Here is a 20,901-nt window from a genome sequence, read left to right on the forward strand (position 1 = left end):
AAAGATGTGTCCATGTCTTAATACCTGGACCCTCTGAATATTACCTTATTTTGAAAAAATAGTCTTTTTAGATATAATTAAATTAAATTAATGATCTGAAGATGAGAACATCCTGGGTTACTGAGGTGGACCCTAAATACAACAGCTAATTTCCTTATAAGAGACGGAAGAAAACACAGAGAAGGGGAGAGATCCTTGTGAAGATGAGAGAGAGATTATAGTGATACAACCACCAGGAATGCTGACAGCCACCAGAAGAGGTAAGGAATGGATTCTCACCTAGAGTCTTTGGAGGGAGTGAAGCATTGGTAACACCTTGATATTATAATCTGGCCTCTAGAACTGTGAGAGATATATTTCTGTTGTTTTAAGTCATCAAGTTTATGGTAATTTGTTACAGCAGCCCTAGGAAATTAATACAAATGCGTTTCTACATTATTTGGTTTTTATCTTTTATTTATGTAATCAATGTACAAGGCCAGAATCAAACAATTGCAGGTACTTTATTTTGGGAGGATAGTCATAAGGAAAATTACATGCTTAAAAGATTATTGGTAGGGTTTAAGTAGTAAGCTGCACAAAACTAACTAGTAAAACAGTTTCCTCTGAGAATTCCATTATACACCAGTCTAGTTCTGGAGCTTCCTCTATCACCGAATAGCCTTTGTGCCCAGAATTTTGGAGAGAAGACACTAAATAAGTGCTCTAGGAATTAGGGAATCAGTTTAAGAAGTAATACACTTGACCTTAAGCCCTCTATTTTTAGAAATGACTGAAAGTGTGAGAGCTTAAGAGATGCTGGGTAACTCAAAAGAAATAGTTTACCCAAATTATTATCTACAAAAAGGACCACATTGCCTCATTTTCTAACATATAACTCAGAAAATCTGTTTAAGCAATAACATAAATCCAACCTTTATCAAAATTGAGAGGAAACATGCTCTAATTAGAAATGATGTAATCAGAAAGAATGTAGAATGACCTTCAGTAGCGGATATCAGTTTACTCAACATCAGAGAGGTCATACTGGTGAAAAAAAAAAACAATGAATGTAAGGAATGTGAGGAGATGTTTAAATTTAAGTCAGTATTTACCACACTGAAGAGAATTCATAGTGGTCAGAAACTTACATGTTAACAATGTGAGAAAGTCGTTGTTTGTGCAGATAATATAGTCAATACCAGAGAATTCATATTGATGTAAAATCCTGTGAATATAAGGAATGTAGGAAGTTGTTTAGAACTAACTGAGTTCTTTTTGCAAACCAGAGAATTCATACTGGTGATAAACTTTATGACTATTAGTAATGTGGGGAAGCCTTTTTTGTGTGCACACAAGTTACTTAATATCAATAATTTATACTGATGAGAAACCAATGAATGTAAGAAATGTGGAAGATGTTTAGACTTAATTCAGTCCTTACTATGTGTTAGAGAATTCAGACTGGTGAGATGCTTTATGAATATTAAAAATGCAATAAGGCCTTAACTGTGTGTTGACAATTTATCCATATCAGAGTATTCATACAGGTGAGAAATCATAGGAATATAAAGAATGTGGGAAGGTCTTTAGACCTGATTGCATTCTTTCTTCAAGGCAGAGAATTCATACTGGTGATAAATTTTATGAATGTAAGGAGTGAAGGAAAGCATTTATGTGTGGATGAGTTACTCAACATCAGAGAATTCATACAGGAGAGAAATCACAGGAATATAAATAAGGTCTTTAGACTGAATTGAGATTTTTTCTTCAAGGCAGAGAATTCAAACTGATGATAATCATTATGAATGTAAGAAATGTGAGAAAGCCATGATTGTATTTGTACAAGTTACTTAATATCAGAGAATTCATATTGGTGAGATAACTGATTAATATAAGAAATGTGGAAAGACAACCCACAGAATAGGAGAAAATATTTGCAAATGATGCAACTGACAAGGGATTAATCTCCAAAATTTACAAACAGCTCATGCAGCTCAATGTAAAAACAAAACAACAGAAAAACCCAATCAAAAAATGGGCAGAAGGGGCTTCCCTGGTGGCGCAGTGGTTGAGAGTCCGCCTGCCGATGCAGGGGACATGGGTTCGTGCCCCGGCCTGGGAAGGTCCCACATGCTGCGGAGCGGCTGGGCTCCTGAGCCATGGCTGCTGAGCCTGCGCGTCCGGAGCCTGTGCTCCGCAACGGGAGAGGCCACAACAGTGAGAAGCCCGCCTACCGCAAAAAAAAAAAAGAAAGAAAATGGCAGAAGGCCTAAATAGACATTTCTCCAAAGAAGACACACAGATGGTCAAGAGGCGCATGAAAAGATGCTTAGCATCGGTAATTATTGGAGAAATGCAAATCAACACTACAATGAGATACCACCTCACATCAGTCAGAATGGCTGTTATAAAAGTCTACAAACAATAAATGCTGGAGAGGCTGTGGAGAAAAGGGATCTCTCCTTCACTGTTGGTGGGAATGTAAATTGGTATAGCCATTATGGAGAGCAGTATGGAGGGTTCCTTAAAAAACTAAAATAGAGCTACCACATGATCCATCAATCCCACTCCTGGACATATATCTGGAGAAAACCATGGTTCAAAAGGATACATGCACCCCAATGTTCATTTTAGCACTGTTTAGCCAAGATGTGGAAGTAACCTAAGTAACCTAAATGTCCATCGACAGATGAATGGATGAAGAAGATATGATACATATATACAGTGGAATATCACTCAGCCATTAAAAATAATGAAATAATGCCATTTGCAGCAAAATGGGTGCACCTGGAGATCATCATACTAAGTGAAGTAAGTCAGACAGAGAAAGACAAATATCATGTGATATTGCTTATATGTGGAATCTAAAAAAAATGATACAAATAAACCTATTTGCAAAGCATAAACAGACTTGGAAAACAAACTTATGGTTACCAAAGGGGAAAGGTGTTGGGGGAGGGATAAATTGAGAGTTTGGGATTGACATATACACACTACTATATTTAAAATAGATAACCAACAAGGACCTACTGTATAGCACAGGGCACTCTACTCAATATTCTATAACAACCTAAATGAGAAAATAATTTGAAAAAGAATAGATATGTGTATATGTATAACTGAATCACTTTGCTCTACACCTGAAACTAACACAACATTGTAAATCAACTATACTCCAGTATAAAATAAAAATTTTTTAAATGTGGGAAGATATTTAGACTTAATTCAGTCCTTACTATATGTTAGAGACTGCTGTGAAGCTTTATGACTATAAAATATTCCAAAAAAGCCTTTACTGTGTGTGAACAACTTAATCAACATCAGATTATTATATTGGTTTTAAAAAATCCTATAAATTTAGTCAAAGTGGGAAAACCATTAGTATGCATCAGTAGGTTCCTTGATAATATTCATATTGGTAAGAAGCTTTTTGAGTGTAAGGAATGTGTGAAGGCTTTTAGATATAATTCAAACCTTAATATATGTTAGTGAATTTATACTTGTGTGAATTATTATGAATATAGGGAATGTGAGAAAATGTTTAACAAAGGAAGACACCCTAATATGCAAAAGAGAATTCATAATGATGAAAATCCTATAAATATAAAATATTTGGAGAGGCCTTAAATAGTGGCTATCAGATCACTCAACTTCAGAGAATTCATACAGGGAAGAAACTCTATGAATTCAAGGTATGTGGGAAGACCTTTATTCATGTGAGAGATCTTAGTTTTCATCAAATAATTCATGGGGGTAAGAACAAATTTTAGGAATTTAGGAAGAATTTTAGGCAACATTTAAATCTTTCTCAGCTTGGGAGAATTCGTAATATAATTTAATTAACTAAGAAAGCCTTCACATTTTATATTTCTGTTTTTAGATAATCAGAATATCTATCCTAGAAAAAAATTGGAGACTGTATAAACTCTATATGCTAATTTAAGTTCATATGTCTCTAACTGGTACAGTTTTACCAGGTACAATTTGGAATTATAGTGCTTACTTTGGAGAACTTTTGATATAGGCTAGATTGTACATTTTAGAACACAAAGGAAATATTTCTACTTCCCAATGGAGTGCTTTATTTAGTTGCTGTGAGGAGCCTTCCGCCTTGAAATTGGACTTTAAAATTGCCTCACTAAGTAATTACTTAGATAAAGCAAATTAAAATTATGAGAAAGTTAGAAATATCTTATTTATAGATCCACAAAACCTCATTATACTCCCCTCCGTATCTCTCCTACTCTTCCCTTACCCATCTTCCACTTCCAGGACCTTGTTCCTTGTTCATTGATTCCTTACTTTTACTCCTCCTCCTTTCCCTTAACTCACAAAACTACCTTAATGCATCTTAAATTTGATATTCCCACTTGGGAAAGGCTTCAACATTTAGTCATGTTTGGATCTCTGTGCCATTGTTTGGACTTCCAGTATCCCAAAATAAAAAGAGAAAAATGTCTATAAAGATGATCATGTGGTTTTTGTCTTTTATTGATATGAAGTATTACATTAATTGATTTTCAGATGATAAAACAACCTTGCATTACTGGGTTAAATCACCATTAGTCATAATGCTTTATCTTTTCAAATTTTGCTGGATTCAATGTGCTAGTATTTTGTTGATATATTCAACAATGTGTGTATTCATAAGAGATATTTGTTTGTAGGGTTTTTTTTCTTGTGGTGTCTTGTCTGGTTTTAGTATCAGTGGCCTCATAGAAAGCTGAGAAATATTCCATCCTTTTCTGTTCTTTGGAAGGCTTGGTGAAGAACCTTTTTAAAATGACTATCTGGTTCTGGGATTTTCCTTGTGGGAAGTTTTTTTTTTTTTTCTAATTCAATCTCTTTACTTGTTATAGGTCTATTCAGATTTTTATATTTTTTCTAAACTCAATTTTGTTAGTTTCTATCTTTCCAGGAATTTTTCCATTTTGTCTATATTATCTAATTTGTTGGCCCACACTTGTTTATAGTATAAACTTAGCATTCTTATTTCTATAAGGTCAGTAGTAGTGTTCCTTCGCTCATTTCCAATTTTAGTTATTTGATTCTTTTCTCTCTCTTTCTTTTTGTCAGTCTAGCGAAAGGTTTGTCAATTTTAATGATCTTTTTAAAGAACTGTCCTTTTGTTTTATTGATATTTATTTCATTCTTTTTCTGTACTGTAGTTCATCAGTATCTGTTGTAAGCATTATTATTTACTTCCTTCTGATTGATTTAGGTTTAGTTTGTTCTTTTTTTTTCCTTCAGTGTCTTAAGGTGGAAGTTTAGTTTATTAATTTAAGATCATTCTTCTCTTTGAACTTACAGTTGTAAATTTCCCTCTAAGCACTTGTCTCCCATTAAGTTTTGGTATGTTGTGCTATATTTTCATTTACCTCAAACTATTTTTTAATTTTTCTTGATGTTTCTTCTTTTGCCAAGTGGTTATTTAGTAATGTATTGTTAATTTTTACATATTTTTTGCATTTTCTAAACTTCTTTCTGTTATTAATTTCTAATTTCCATTAAAGGGGAAAATCCTTTAGTGAGTTAAATCTTTTTTAAATTTATTGAGGTTTGCTTTATGTCTCAACATAAAGGTTTGCTTTATGTCTCAACCTGGAGAGTGTTCCATGTGTACTTGAGAAGAGTGTATATTTTGCTGCTGTTGATGGAGTTCTCTGTAAAAGTCTGTTAGGTCTAGTTTGTATAGACTGTTGTTCAAGTCTTCTGTTTCCTTGTTGATTTTATGCATGGTTGTTTCATATAGGATTGATAGTGGAGTACTGAAGTTTCTGACTATTGTGGAATTGTTTATTTCTGCAATCATTTCTATCAGTCTTTGCTTTATGTGTTTGGGGGCTCTGTTGTTAGGTGGGTATATGTTTATAAGTTTTATAATTTAAAGATGCATTGACCCTTTTATCAACATAAAGTCACTCTTTTTTCTCTAGTATCATTTTTAGTTTAAAGTCTGTTTTGTCTGATATAAGTATAGCTACTCTAGCTTTTGTATGGTTACTGTTTGCTCTGTGTGTGTGTGTGTGTGTGTGTGTGGGTGTGTACGCATAATTTCTAATCCTTTATTTTCAGTCTTGTATTGAATCTTGATTCAATTTTTGAATCTAAATTATGTCTCCTGTAGACAGCACAGAATACGATTATGTTTTTAATCCATTATGCCAATATCTGCCTTTTGAATGGAGAATTTAATCCATGTACCTTTAGAATAATAGTATACTCATAAAGAAGAATTTATTTCTGCCATTTTTCTGTTTGTTTTATGTATGCTTTATAGCTTTTTTTTGTCCCTCATTTACTCCATTACCACCTTCTTTTGTGTTTAGGTGATTTTTTGTAATCACATGTATTGATTCCCTTTTCATTTCCTTTTGTGTTTTTCTATAGATATTATTTTTGTGATTACCATGGGGACTACATATATATCCTAAAGTTATAACAACTTCATTTGAATTGATACCAACTTAACTTCAATCACATACAAGAACTTTATTCCTATGCAGCTTCATCTCCCCATCTTTATGTTTGACATCACACATTACATTTTTATACATTGTGTGTCCAATAGCAGATTTAAATTATTTTTATGCATTTGTCTTTTAAATTATGTAGAAAACAAAAAGCAGACTTACTAATCAAAATTACAATAATATTGGCTTTTATATATGCGCATGTATTTACATTGCTGGAGATCTTTATATTATCATTCAAATTTAAGTTACTGTCTAGCATCCTTTGATTTGAACCCAAAGGACTCTCTTTAGCATTTCCTTAGGGCAGGTCTAGTGGTAATGAACTCCCTTGCTTTTGTTTATTTTGGAATGTCACTTTTGAAGGACATTTTTGCCGGATATGAAATTCTTTATTTTATTTATTTATTTTTTTTGTGGTACACGGGCCTCTCACTGTTGTGGCCTCTCCTGTTGCGGGTCACAGGCTCCGGACGCGCAGGCTCAGCGGCCATGGCTCACGGACATAGCTGCCCCGCGGCATGTGGGATCTTCCCGGACCGGGGCACGAGCTCGTGTCCCCTGCATTGGCAAGCGGACTCTCAACAACTGCGCCACCAGGGAAGCCCTGAAATTCTTGATTGACAAATTTTTCTTTCAGAATTGTAAATATATCATTCTACTGCCTTGTGGCTTCCAAGTTTTCTGATAAAAAGCCAGTTGATAATTTTATTGAGCATCACTTGTACATGCCAAATAATTTCTTTTTTGCTGCTTTCAAGATTCTCCCTTTGTCTTTTGACAGTTTGGTTATAATGTGTCTTAGTGTCAGTTTCTTTAGATTTATTCTACTTGGAGTTTCTTGAGTTTCTTGGATTTGTAGATACACGTCTCTCATCAAATTTGGGAAGTTTTTGACTACTATTTTTTCAAATAATCTTTCTACCCATTTCTCCTTCTCTTCTCATTTTTGGACTCCAATAATGCATATATTCTTTTTTTTTTTTTTTTTTTTTTCCAGACTCTCAACCACTGCGCCACCAGGGAAGCCCATGCATATATTCTTATTCTTGATGGTGTCTCATAAGTCCCTTAGGCTCCCTTTACTTTTCTTCAATCTTTTTTCTTTCTGTTACTCAAACATTTCCATTGTCCTATATTTTCAAGTGTGCTGATTCTTTATTCTGCCTACTCATATCTGCTGTTGAACCCCTCTGGTGAATTTTTCACTTCAGTTACTGTATTTTTCAGCTTTTTTTCCCCCATTCTCTCATCAAAGAGTATCTTGTTTTGTTTTGTTTTCAGTGTTTTGAATATTATAATTTTGCTATCAATATTTGTGTAGAGGTTTTTGTGTGAACATAAGTTTTCACTTCTCTGTGATAAATGCCCAGGAGTGCAATTTTAAGTCTATTTTTTTCCAAAAGAATCGGCCAATCTGTTTTCCAGAATGGCTGTCATATTCTGTATTCTCATCAGCCACGTATGAATGATCTAGTTTTTCTGCATTCTTGCTAACAGTTGATGTCAGAATTTTTTATTTTAGCCATTCTGGTAGATGTGTAATGATATCTCATTATAGTTTTAATTTGCATTTCCCCAAATGCTACTGGTGTTAAAAATATTTTCATATGTTTCTTTGCCATTTGTATTTCTTCTTTGGTCAAATGTTTTTTTTTTCAATTAGATTAAATTTATTTAAAATATAGATAATCTAACAATAAAGTACAATAAACTGATTTTGGCCTCTAGTTTTCCTCTCTGCCCAAAGTCCTACAACAATGTCCATAGGGATGAACTTTCCAGTGCTCCAGATCCCTGGATCCTTATCCTTTCATCAACAATGTCGAATTCAGTCACCCCCTCCCCTGGTCACATCTTAGATAGTCATCACCAAAAACTGCACTGTCTCTAAAATCTTGAGTTTAAACACCCTACTCTCTGTCCTCCACCCTTGTTCTACCTACATCGTTAAATCACAAACCCCTATAGCCCCAAATTCTTCAGCTCTTGGGAGGTTGCCAAATTACTGGCCCTGTAACTTTCTGACTGCTTATTTCTTCTCTCTTCCCTGTCTAACCTGAAGTCCATAACTTCTCATTGTAATCATTCCCTTGCAAGTACCGCCAGCTCCCTGGTTCTCTACTATTCTCTCTCCAGGGAAAGATCTCACTCCAAAGCTTTATTTGGCCAGTAGCTTATGATCCTCTAGGACTTTGCCTGAGTCTAAGTTCTTCTGGTGGCCTTTCTTGACCACCCTATGCAGAGTGCAGTCTGCTATCTCTACCTCAATTCCTTTCCCTTCCTTCTTTTATAGCACTCATGGCAACTTATAAACATTTTATTTGATATGTAATTTTTTCTCCCTGTCTCTTGCACTAGAACATAAGTTCCATCAGGACAGGGACCCTGACTATCTTGTTCTCCCTACATTCCCAGTACCTACCGTAATTCCTTGCACATATTAGAAACTCAATAAGCAACAGTTGTACAAAGGAATGATTATCAAATTTTCTAAGCCTATTAACAATGTACATTATTTCCAAGTGTCTGTCTGTGGAATGATTACAAAATTTGATAACATATAAGGACATAAATATACTGTAATTAATTCAGTAATAGTGTTAATTATACAACCCACATTCTTTCACCACAATGTAATAAAATCAAATATATAATAATTGACTCTAACCCACTGGAAATCTAAAAAACTGTATTTTCAGTAACTCTTGGGGAAAAAAAAGAGAAAATGAAAGATTACAATTAAATTACAAACATTTTAGAAATTAAAGAACATTATATACCAAAATCAACTGCATGGATCCAAAACTATCTTCAGAAAAATGTATAGTCTTACATGCTCTTGTTATTAAGCAAGAAAAATAATAAATTAACTATGTATTCATGGGGAAAAAGCTGAGAAAAAAAGCATTGAAATGAACAAACATAAATGAGAGTTAAATTAATCAAGGTAACCATAATATATTAGAGATAAAAGGGGAAAAGAGAAAATTATTTGAACATATCAATAAAATAGATTAACTTTTATCAAGTGCACTGAAGGTAAAGGAGATAAAGCATAAACAAGTAGACATAAAATTGGGCACAAATGTACAGGAAGAAAATTAATTTAAGAGTCTTCTTGTAACTAAACCTTCTTTTTGTTGCTTTCTCTAGATCTTTGCCTAGGAGCCAAGCTTGGCTGGAGAGAGCTGCACAAGAGTCCACCCAACGGTTTTTCATAAAGGCAAAGGTTGAATTTTAAAAGGACCTCCCCAGTGCCCCCCAAAATGGGGTAAGTTTCTCTGTCCTGCCCTCAATGACAAGGTTTTTACACTTTCCCTTTGGGCCTCCCCAACTCCCTGCCAGCTTCCTTACAGCAATAGCCTGACCTTTACCTTCTCAGAAAAAATTGCAGCCACATTACCCTTTAACATGAAATAAAATGAAAAAATATAATAAGGAAAAAATAACCAAAATTGACTCTAACTCCACAAGATCTTTGTGTCATTCACTCACACATCTCAAGCACCTAAGACAGGGCTTGGCTCAAAGCTATTGCTTTGATCTGGAGGTAAATTCATTTGAGGAGCAAGGTAAATTCATTTGAGGAGCAAGTGGATACCAGGTATGCACGTCCGCACCCATTTGAACTCATTCTCTCTGCACCCTCTTCTAATTCAGTGAAAGCAGTGATCCCTCTTCACAACCAAGACCAAGCCTTCCCCCCATGCTTGAATGCCTGCCCCTCCCAGCTTCTCAGGGGTCTTACATTATCAGTTATCCTGTTTCTCTTATTCATAGTCTAAACCACACTCTTTCCAACAGCTTTTAAACATGCTTGAGAGTCTGTTCCACTGAAAACATAACTCTCCTTCAACCAACATCTCCCCTCCAGCTTGTGTCTCCCTCCCTCCTGTGTGCTTCCTAGAATGCTTTTTTTTTTTTAACATCTTTATTGGAGTATAACTGCTTTACAATTGTGTGTTAGTTTCTGCTTTATAACAAAGTGAATCAGCTATACATATACATATATCCCCATATCTCCTCCCTCTTTTGTCTCCCTCCCCCCCTCCCTATCCCACCCCTCTAGGTGATCACAAAAGACCGAGCTGATCTCCCTGTGCTATGTGGCTGCTTCCCACTAGCTATCTATTTTACATTTGGTAGTGTATACATGTTCATGCCACTCTCTCACTTTGTCCCAGCTTACCCTTCTCCCTCCTCGTGTCCTCAAGTCCATTCTTTATGTCTGCATCTTTATTCCTGTCCTGCCCCTTGGTTCTTCAGAACTTTTTTTTTTTTTTTAGATTCCATATATACGTGTTAGCATATGGTATTTGTTTTTCCCTTTCTGACTTACTTCACTCTGTATGACAGACTCTAGGTCCACCTACCTCACTACAAATAACTCAATTTCATTTCCTTTTATGGCTGAGTAATATTCCATTGTATATATGTGCCACATCTTCTTTATCCATTTATCTGTCAATGGACATTTAGGTTGTTTCCATGTCCTGGCTATTGTAAACAGAGCCGCAATGAACATTGTGGTACTTGAATCTTTTTGAATTATGGCTTTCTCAGGGTATATGCCCAGTAGTGGGATTGCTGGGTTGTAAGGTAGTTCTATTTTTAGTTTTTTATGGAACCTCCATACTGTTCTCCATAGTGGCTGTATCAATTTACATTTCCACCAACAGTGCAAGAGGGTTCCCTTTTCTCCACACCCTCTCCAGCAGGTGAAATGTTTCTTCATGTCTTTTGCCCAGGTTCTAATTGGGCTGTTTGATTTTTTACTGTTGAGTTTTGATTATCCATTATAGATTCTAGATACAAGTTCTTTGTCAGTTATATGCTTGCAGACAATTTCTCCAAAATTTTAGCTTTTATTCTCATACTCTAAATATGGTATTTCACAGAGTAAAAGTTCTTAAATTTTGATGACGTCCAATTTATCAATTTTTTTTTCTTTTACAGACTGTGCTTTTGGTGTCAAGTCTAAGAACTCTTTGCTTATCCTTAGATCCTAAAGATTTTCTCCTATATTTTTTTCTAAAAGTTTTAGAGTTTTATGTTTTACTTTTAGGTTCATGATCCATTGAATTGATTTTAGTATAAGATATGAGACTTAGGCAGGGTTTTTTTGTTTGTTTGTTTTTCCTAACAAAGTCCAATTGCTCTAACACTATTTGCTGGAAAAGCTATCTTTCCTTTATTTAATTGCTTTTGCAACATTGTCAAAATTCAGTTAGTTCAGCATATTAGCATGGGTCTATTTTTGGATTATTTATTTTGTTCCCTTGATCTACCTGTCTATTTATCTACCAATAACACAGTCTTGATTTCTGTAGCTGTATAATAAATAATAAGATACACTGATTCCTTCTACTTTTTTATTGTTTTTAAAAATTTCTTCAAGTATTATAGTTCCTTTGTTATTCCATGTAATCTTGTCTATATCTATAGAAAATTTTGTTGAGATTTTGGTAGGAATTGTGTTAAATCTATATGTTAATTCAGGGAAAATTGACATCTCTCCATGAAGTGTCGAGTTATCCAATTCATGAACACAGTAGGTCTCTCCACTTTAGATATTCTTCAATTTCTTTCATTAGTGTTTTGTAGTTTTCAGAATACAGAATACACTTACACCTAAGTATCTTTTTTGAACTAATGTAAATGGTATTGTATTTTAAATTTAATTTTGGTTTGTATATTTTCATTGTTAGTATATGGAAATACATTCTTTTTTTTTTTTTTTTTTTTTTTTTTTTTTTGTTACCACTGTCTTAATGGCAAAATAATTATGGTAAAAAAACAAGTCTCGTGTTTATTATTCCTTAAGAACTCTGTGTTATATTACCATGGAACGCCTAATAAAGCAAAATGTGGTTGTTTCCGGGTGTGTCTGTGTTGAGATGTTCAAGGAGGTGGCTGATTTTTTTTTTTTTTTTGGAAATAATTTTTTTTTTTTTTTTTTTTTTTTTTTTTTTTTTGCGGTACACAGGCCTCTCACTGTTGTGGCCTCTCCCGTTGCGGGGCATGCGCTCCGGACACGCAGGCTCAGCGGCCATGGCTCAGCGGCCATGGCTCAGGCCATGGCCATGGCTCCGCGGGCAGGCTCCGCGGCATGTGGGATCTTCCAGGACCGGGACACAAACCCGTGTCCCCTGCATCGGCAGGCGGACTCTCAACCACTGCGCCACCAGGGAAGCCCAATACATTCATTTTTGTATGTTTATCTTGTTTTCTGTGACATTGCTGAATTCACTTTTCTAGGAGTTTTTTTTCTAGGAGGTTTTTTACTGCCCCTGTAAATAGGGACAGTTTTCTTTCTTTCTCATCTATATGCTTCTTATTTCCTTGTCTTGGTTTATGGCACAGAGTAGAACTTCCTTCACTATGCTAAAACAAATGAGAGTAGTGAGACCAGATATCTTTGCCTTGTTCCCAATCTGAGGTTGAAGGCATTCAGTCCTTCACAATTAAGTATAATGTTATTTATATGTTTGTCATGGATTCTCATTATCAAGTTGAGAAAGTCCTTATGGGTTTTGAGGAGAAGTGAGATGTAATTGTTTTCTTTGTTCCTCTATAGGTAAAGTGTATTTTCCCTCTGGCTTCTTTCAGGATTTTTTTTCAATTAAACGTTTTATTTTGAGATATTTGTACATTCAAATTCAGTTGTAAGAAATAATACAGAGAGATCCTGTGTACCTTTCACCCAGTTTCCCCTGATGGTAACGTAAAGCTGTAGTAAAATAACAGGATTTTATTTAATTTTTGATTTTCTATAGTTTGAAACTGATATGCCAGGTGCAGATTTTTTGGTGTTTATTCTGCTTGGTGTTATCTGAGCTTCCCGGATCTGTGATTTGATGTCTAAAATTAATTTGGAGGAAATTCTCGGTCATTATTATTTCAAATATTTCTTCTTTTCCTTTCTCTCTTTCTTCTGGTATTCCCACTATAAGTATGTTATACACCCCCCCCCTTTTATTTAATGCTATACCTTTTTTAAAGTTGTCCCACAGTCCTTGGATTTTCTGTTCTGTTTTTTCAATTTTTGTTCTCTTTGCTTTTTGGTTTTTGAGGAATCTATTGATATATCCTCTAGCTCAGAGATTCTTTCCTCATCCATGTCCAATCTACTACTGAGCCCATCAAAGTCGTCTTTCATTTCTGTTACATTTTCTTTTAAATGGGTTTTTTTTCAAAAATGGGGTCTAATATTTCTTTTTGTTTTTTTTTAACATCTTTATTGGAGTATAATTGCTTTACAATGGTGTGTTAGTTTCTGCTTTATAACAAAGTGAATCAGTTATACATATGTTCCCATATCTCTTCCCTCTTGCGTCTCCCTCTCTCCCACTCTTTTTGGTTCTTTCTTAGGATTTCCATCTCTGTTTACATTGACCATCTCTTCTTTTCTTACATGCTGTCTACTTTATCTATTGGAGCCATTAGCATATTAATCATAGCTGATTTAAATTACCAGTCTCATAATTCCAAAATCCCTGTCAAGTCTGGTTCTGATATTTGCTCTGCTCTTCAAATTGTGGAGTTCCCCCCGCCCCTTTTGCTATGCCTCATAATTTTTGTTGATAGCTGGACATGATATACCAGGCAGAAGGAACTGATATAAAAAGCCTAGTAATAATGAGGTGTTGAGGTGTGGGAAGAGGGGAAGCATTCTATAGTCCTATGGTTAGGTCTCAGTCTTTTACTGATATTACACTTCTGAACTATGAACTTCACAAGTGTTTCTCATTCCCCTCCACCCCATGTCAGACAGAATGGCTAGAATGCCCTGGAATTTGGTATTTTTCTTCTCCCTCACAGAAATCTAGAGCCTGCTGGAATTGGCTCTGATAATAAACCAACAATTAGTCTTCCATTAATTAGTTTCCCTGAGGGAAGGCCTTGTTAAGAAGAACAGAATACATTTCAAAATGGTTCATTTCCACCTCCCACTGCCAGAAGCATGAGGGGGATTTTTCTCTGATATTTACTGTGGGAATCTGGTCAAGCTCCTGGAGGTAAATTTCAAAATATTTTGAGCCGCCCTCATGACTGCTTCCCCCCCATCTACATTGAGCCTCCAGCAATTTGTCTACTGCAGTTCAGGTATTCCTGCTCCAGCTCTGGTTTCCACAGTGGCTTCTGCTCTTGGGTCTCTGTGCCAGTAAGTAATCTGTGACTTTCTGTATTTCCCTGTCTCTTTAATTTTGGGGGTAGTGGTTTGCCCTGTGTCCTCCCCTCTCTTACACAGCCAAGAAGAGTTGTTGAATTTTTTCAGTCTGCTCAGCTTTTTATTTGTTGGAGTGGTGATTTCAAATCCCCTTACATTCAGAACTAGAAACTGGAAGTCCTTGACAGTGTCTTTTGATGGAAAAATTTTTCACCTTTTATGAAGTCTAATTTGTCTGTTTTAAAAATTTTGTTGCCTGTACCATATCCAAGGAATCATCACCAAACCCAATGTCATGAAGCTTTTGCCCTATCTTCTTCTAAGAATTTTACAGTTTTAGGTCTTACATTTAGGTCATGGATCTATTTGAGTTAATGTTTGTATGTGGTGTTAAGTAAGGGTATAACTTCATTCTTTTGCATGTGGATTTTCTGTTTTCCCAGCACCATTTGTTGAAAAGACTGTCTTTCCTCCCATTGAATAGTCTTAGTGCCTCTGTTGAAAATTGTCTGACCATATATGTAAGGATTTATTTCTGGGCTCTCTGTTCTATTCCATTGGTCTATATGTCTGTCTTTATGACAATACCACACTGTTTTGATTACTGTAGCTTTGTAGCAAGTTTTGAAATCAGGAAGTGTGAGTCCTCCAACTTTGTTCTTCTCTTTCAGGATTCTTTTGGCATTTAGGGTCACTTGAGATTCCATATACTGATTACCAAACACTAAAGAAGGAAGCCCCATTTTGTCACTGCTGGAGAGAAGACAAAAATGGTAAGGAGATAAATTATTTCAAATATGAAGGGGAAAAAAAGGCAATATTTTAAAGTAAAGTGAGAACGGTAGGAAAGGAGTAGTGCTTTTGTGATGCTGTTTTCAAGGAGAGGTGGCCAGGGAGGCCGGTGCCTGCTGCTCTCGATTCTGCTCTTCACAGCCTGGGGGGCTGGCAGTGGCCAGATCCACTACTCTGTCCCTGAAGAGGCCAAACATGGCACCTTCGTGGGCCGCATCGCTCAGGACCTGGGGCTGGAGCTGGCCGAGTTGGTGCCATACCTGTTCTGGGTGGCGTCCAAAAGCCGCGAGGACTTTCTGGAGGTAAATCTGCAGAACGGCATTTTGTTTGTGAATTCTTGGATTGACCTGGAGGAGCTATGCGAACAGAACACGAAATATAGTATTCACCTGGAGGTGCTCGTGGACAGGCCGCTGCAGGTGTTGCATGTGGAAGTGGAGGTGAAGGACGTTAATGATAATCCACAGGTCTTTAGTTAGAGTGAGAGAACAAAGGCTATTTATTCCTGAATCTAGGCTGCTGGATTCACGTTTCCCGTTAGAGGGCGCTGCTGATGCAGACATTGGTACCAACGCTTTTCTAACATACACTCTCAGCTCCAGTGATTATTTCTCTTTGGATGCACAAGCAAGTGATGAACTGAGTAAGTTACTTTCGCCTGAATTGAAGTCTGTGGATAGAGAAGATACACCAGAACTTCGTTTATTATTGACAGCCACTGATGGGGGCAAACCAGAACTAGAAGGTATAGTTCAGCTGCCGATCATGGTGCTCAACGTTAATGATAACGCCCCATGGTTTGCCCAGGCCGTGTACAGAGTACACTTATTAGATACGACTAATGTTCCAGCAACTGGAACATTAATGACCACATTAAACGCCTCTGACGCTGACAAAAGTGTAAATGGCGAAATTATCTTTCTTTTGGCAATGGTGTTTCTCTTAACATAAACAAACAACAAAAACAAAAATTCAAAATTGATTCCAGCTCAGGGGAAATTAGGCTAATTGGTTGACTGGATTATGAAGAAACGAAATCCTACGAAGTTCAGGTAAAAACAGTTGATAAAGGAGGTCCTCCAATGTCAAATCACTGCAAGGTTTTAGTGAAAGTGCCGGATGTAAATGATAATGCTCCGGAACTGGCGGTCACATCCATCTTTGCCTGTAAGAGAGGAGTCTCCACTCAGCACTGTCATCGCCTTCATCTCCTTGTCTGACCGTGACTCTGGTGTCAATGGGTAGGTGACCTGCACCCTGACGCCTCATGTCCCCTTCAAGCTGGTGTCCATCTTCAAGAATTACTATTCGGGGTTTCCCTGGTGGCGCAGTGGTTGAGAGTCCGCCTGCCGTTGCAGGGAACACGGGTTCATGCCCCGATCCGGGAGGATCCAACATGCCGCGGAGTGGCTGGGCCCGTGAGCCATGGTCGCTGAGCCTGCACGTCCGGAGCCTGTGCTCCGCAACGGGAGAGGCCACAACAGTGAGAGGCCCGCGTACCGCAAAAAAAAAAATTTTTACTATTCGCTGGTGCTGGACAACGCCCTGGATCGCGAGAACCTGGCGAACTATGAGGTGGTGGTGACCACGAGGGACGGGGCTCGCCTTCCCTGTCGGTCACAGCCAGCGTGTCCGTGGAAGTGGCCGACGTGAACGACAACGCGCCCGTGTTCGCGCAGCCTGAGTACACGGTGTTGGTGAAGGAGAACAACCCGCCCGGCTGCCACATTTTCACGGTGTCCGCTTGGGACGCGGACGCGCAGGAGAACGCGCTGGTGTCCTACTCGGGCGAGCGAGCGCTGTCGAGCTACGTGTCGGTGCACGCGGAGAGCGGCAAGGTGTACGCGCTGCAGCCGCTGGACCACGAAGAGCTGGAGCTGCTGCAGTTCCAGGTGAGCGCGCGCGACGCGGGCGTGCCACCTCTAGGCAGCAACGTGACGCTGCAGGTGCTCATGCTGGACGAGAACGACAACGCGCCCGCGCTGCTGCTGCCCGGGCTGGGTGGCGGGGCGGGCGCGCTGAGTTAGCTGGTGGCGGTGTCAGTGGGCGCGGGCCACGTGGTGGCAAAGGTGCGCGAGGTGGACGCGGACTCGGGCTACAACGCGTGGCTGTCGTACGAGCTGCAGCCGGCGGCGGGTGGCGCGCACAGCCCGTTCCGCGTGGGGCTGTACACGGGCGAGATCATTACGACGCGCGCCCTGAATGAGGTGGACGTGTCGCGCCAGCGCCTGCTGGTGCTGGTGAAGGACCACGGCGAGCCGGCGCTGACGGCCACGGCCACCGTGCTGCTGTCGCTGGAGGATAGCAGCCAGGGGCCCAAGGCCTCTTCGCGGGCGTCGACGGGCGCCGCTGGCGCGGAGGCCGCTCTGGTGGATGTGAACGTGTACCTGATCATCGCCATGTGCGCGGTGTCCAGCCTGTTGGTGCTCACGCTGCTGCTGTACGCGGCGCTGCAGTGCTCGGCGCCGCCCAGCGAGGGCGCGTGCGGGCCCGGGAAGCCCACGCTGGTGTAATCCAGCACGGTGTGAAGCTGGTCTTACTCGCAGCAGAGGCGGCAGAGGGTGTTTTCTGGAGAGGGGCTGCCCAAGACCAACCTCATGGCCTTCAGCCCCGGTCTTTGTCCAGGTCTGAGCACGTCGGGAAGAAATGAACATCCAGAAACAAATTCGGTAATATAAGTTCAACTTCCAAGCTTTGGCTTTAGTTTTTTTTTTTTTTTTAATTTTTACTTATCTAACCATCTTTTCAGATGTCACTTTAAAAGATATATTCCAAGTGTTCGCTAAAATCTCAACAAATCTTACCATTTATTGTAGATATTTATTCTATTACTTATAGCTGCATCTTGAATAGAACTTGGAATCAAACAACAAAAAAACTAATGTAGGAACAAATCGCCATATTCCTTGGATCAAATAGTAGGATACTTTTGAAAGAATACTGAAATATTAAGCAGTCTTGATCATATTTAACACAGAATCTTAATGTAGTCAAATACATTGTCATTTTCAAGGTTATTTGTAGCTTGGAATGAAATGTCAAGCCCTGGACAAAAATTTATAGGCAGATTTACAGAAACTATCTGCCTTCCCTTAAGGTTTTACATTTCAAAGTGGGCAATTAAAAAAATCATTTTAAATAAAAGTAATTTAAAAGATATTTGTACAGTGACATTTTAATTTTTATGTTAAAATATACAACTATTTTTTCGTTGCTTTTATGATTAGTATCCTGATGCCAACGACTTTGAGTTCTCCTGGTTCTAGAAACCTTAGCATGGAATGAATATTTTAGTATAGGATCTGGTTAGGAAACACTTAGCACCTTCCATTTACTCACAAATGTTCTAAGACACTTTATTTATTTATTTTAAAATTTATTTATTTAATTTATTTATTTTTGGTTGCGTTGGGTCTTCGTTGCTGCACGCAGGCTTTCTCTAGTTGAGGCGAGCGGGGGTTACTCTTTGTTGTGGTGCGCGGGCTTTTCATTGCGGTGGCTTCTCTTGTTGCAGAGCACGGGTTATAGGCATGCGGACTTCAGTAGTTGTGGCACGTGGGCTCAGGAGTTGTGGCTCACGGACTGTAGAGTGTGGGCTCAGTAGTTGCGGCAAATGGGTTTAGTTGCTCCGTGGCATGTGGTATCTTCCTGGACCAGGGCTCGAACCCATGTCCCCTGCATTTGCAGGCGGATTCTTAACCACTGCACCACCAGGGAAGCCCTAAGACACTTTATTTTTACTTCTCTCAACCTTTCCAATAACTATGTGAAGTGCATGCTTTAGTCTCACTTTGTGGATGAAAGTGCTGAGGCTCAGAAAATCTAAGTTCAGTATTTTTACTAAGTTTTCTCCAGATTTCCCAAGGATATCCAGAACTTGCTTATTCTAATGGACTTCATTGCCTTTTATAAAATATTTAAGGTAGCTTACAATGGAAGATATTTACAAGAGCAATTTTTAAAAGTCTGTTTAAAAGCCAAAGTAAAAGATCAAGAGAAGTGTGGGAACAATTTATCAATCATAGGCTGAGTGCAAATCCTAATACTCACCTTCCTGGAAGTAAGTACAGAAGTATAAAAAAGAAGAATAAAAGGAACTTCTCTGTACCAACTCTTCAAGAGAGAAAAAACTCCTCTCTTCCTGCTGTAAATTCAGAATTGATTACTGGGCATTATGTAAGGGTTTAACAATATCCTTAACAGTATGTTTGATAGCAGTTTTGCAAAACCAGCTGAAACATATTTGTTATAAATATTATTATATATGCTAGTCATTAAGTCAAGAGCATAATATTAAATTTTATTTCCTATGTTTAATTCTGAAACTACACAAGTATTAAATGAACACATTTTTGTTTGTAAACATTTAAATAAATATGCAGAAAAAGTCCCTTGAAAGTCCCCTTGTGAAAGCATTCTATAAAAAATTAGTATAATTTAGTAGTTAAGTTTCTAGATATTTGAATTGATATAGTGCTGTTGCTTAGAGTGTTTCAAGAAACAGGCAGTGAGTATGTTTCTATAACTTTTCAAATATTAATGATCATACCCAGGCTTTTGGCAAAAATCAGCAAATAATAATAATTTTAGATTTCACATTGCCAAGAAAAGTTTCCAGCTCCTTTAAATATGAGATAAACTTTGCAAGATTATAAAACTGGGCAAGATAAATTAAGGAGTCACAAAAATAATTTCTGTTCCCTAATTCACATTACCTATGTCCCTATGTCCAGGCTTAGAAGTTTCTCTAGGGACACTGAATATATTTACTGATGGATCAGTACACAAGCACACATGGAGGGCCTACTACAAACTAAGTCCTGCTGTAGAAACTAGGGACCTAGCAAGAGTGAAACAAGATAGGAGAGGTCCTTGGCTTCAGGGGGACCACATTGTAACCTGTTTAAAATAACAATTGTGTTATGAAAATACTTACATTGGTATAATATTGCCTTTTCAGTTTTCTTTGTCTAAACAAGGTATCTATAAAGGAGGATCTCATTCTATTCATGACTTTTAAAAAATAGGCAGTATAATGCTGACTGTTATTAGCAAGTTTTCTGGAAAAAAGCAGATGTGGGCTTTCCCTCTTTATGTGATTTGTGCTCAGAAAATTATATGTAATTCTCATTGCCTCAACTAATGAAAATATAATCAATTAGATGGAAAATTCTCTGGAAAGGGGAACTAAAATGATCAAAAAATTAGGAGGGATAGAGGAAACTACATTTTAAGGCCAAACTGAAAAATCATAAACAGTATGGAGAACGTAAACATATATTTCTTTTATCAAGCCAAAAAACCTTGAGTTAGAGGTTGACATTTGAAGCTAGAATGGCACAACTTGTTTCTTCAAGAATTTATATAGGTTGAAAAATCAATTATCTAACAGTACTTCACTGAGAGGTTAATAATAAGATTTCTAATGGAATTGGACATCACTTGATAAATACCAACAGCCCTTTAAATTTGGCCTGAAGA

At 37.8% G+C, this 20,901-nt stretch overlaps 1 pseudogene; it reads left to right on the top strand.

Moving 5' to 3' along the window:
- Positions 1 to 15,494: 15,494 nt before the first annotated feature.
- Positions 15,495 to 18,098, top strand: LOC112404481 (protocadherin alpha-1 pseudogene; annotated as a pseudogene).
- The last annotated feature ends 2,803 nt before the right edge of the window (positions 18,099 to 20,901 follow it).

This window comes from Neophocaena asiaeorientalis, unplaced genomic scaffold (assembly GCF_003031525.2).
Source record: "Neophocaena asiaeorientalis asiaeorientalis breed wild unplaced genomic scaffold, Neophocaena_asiaeorientalis_V1.1 scaffold204, whole genome shotgun sequence".
NCBI lineage: Eukaryota > Metazoa > Chordata > Mammalia > Artiodactyla > Phocoenidae > Neophocaena > Neophocaena asiaeorientalis.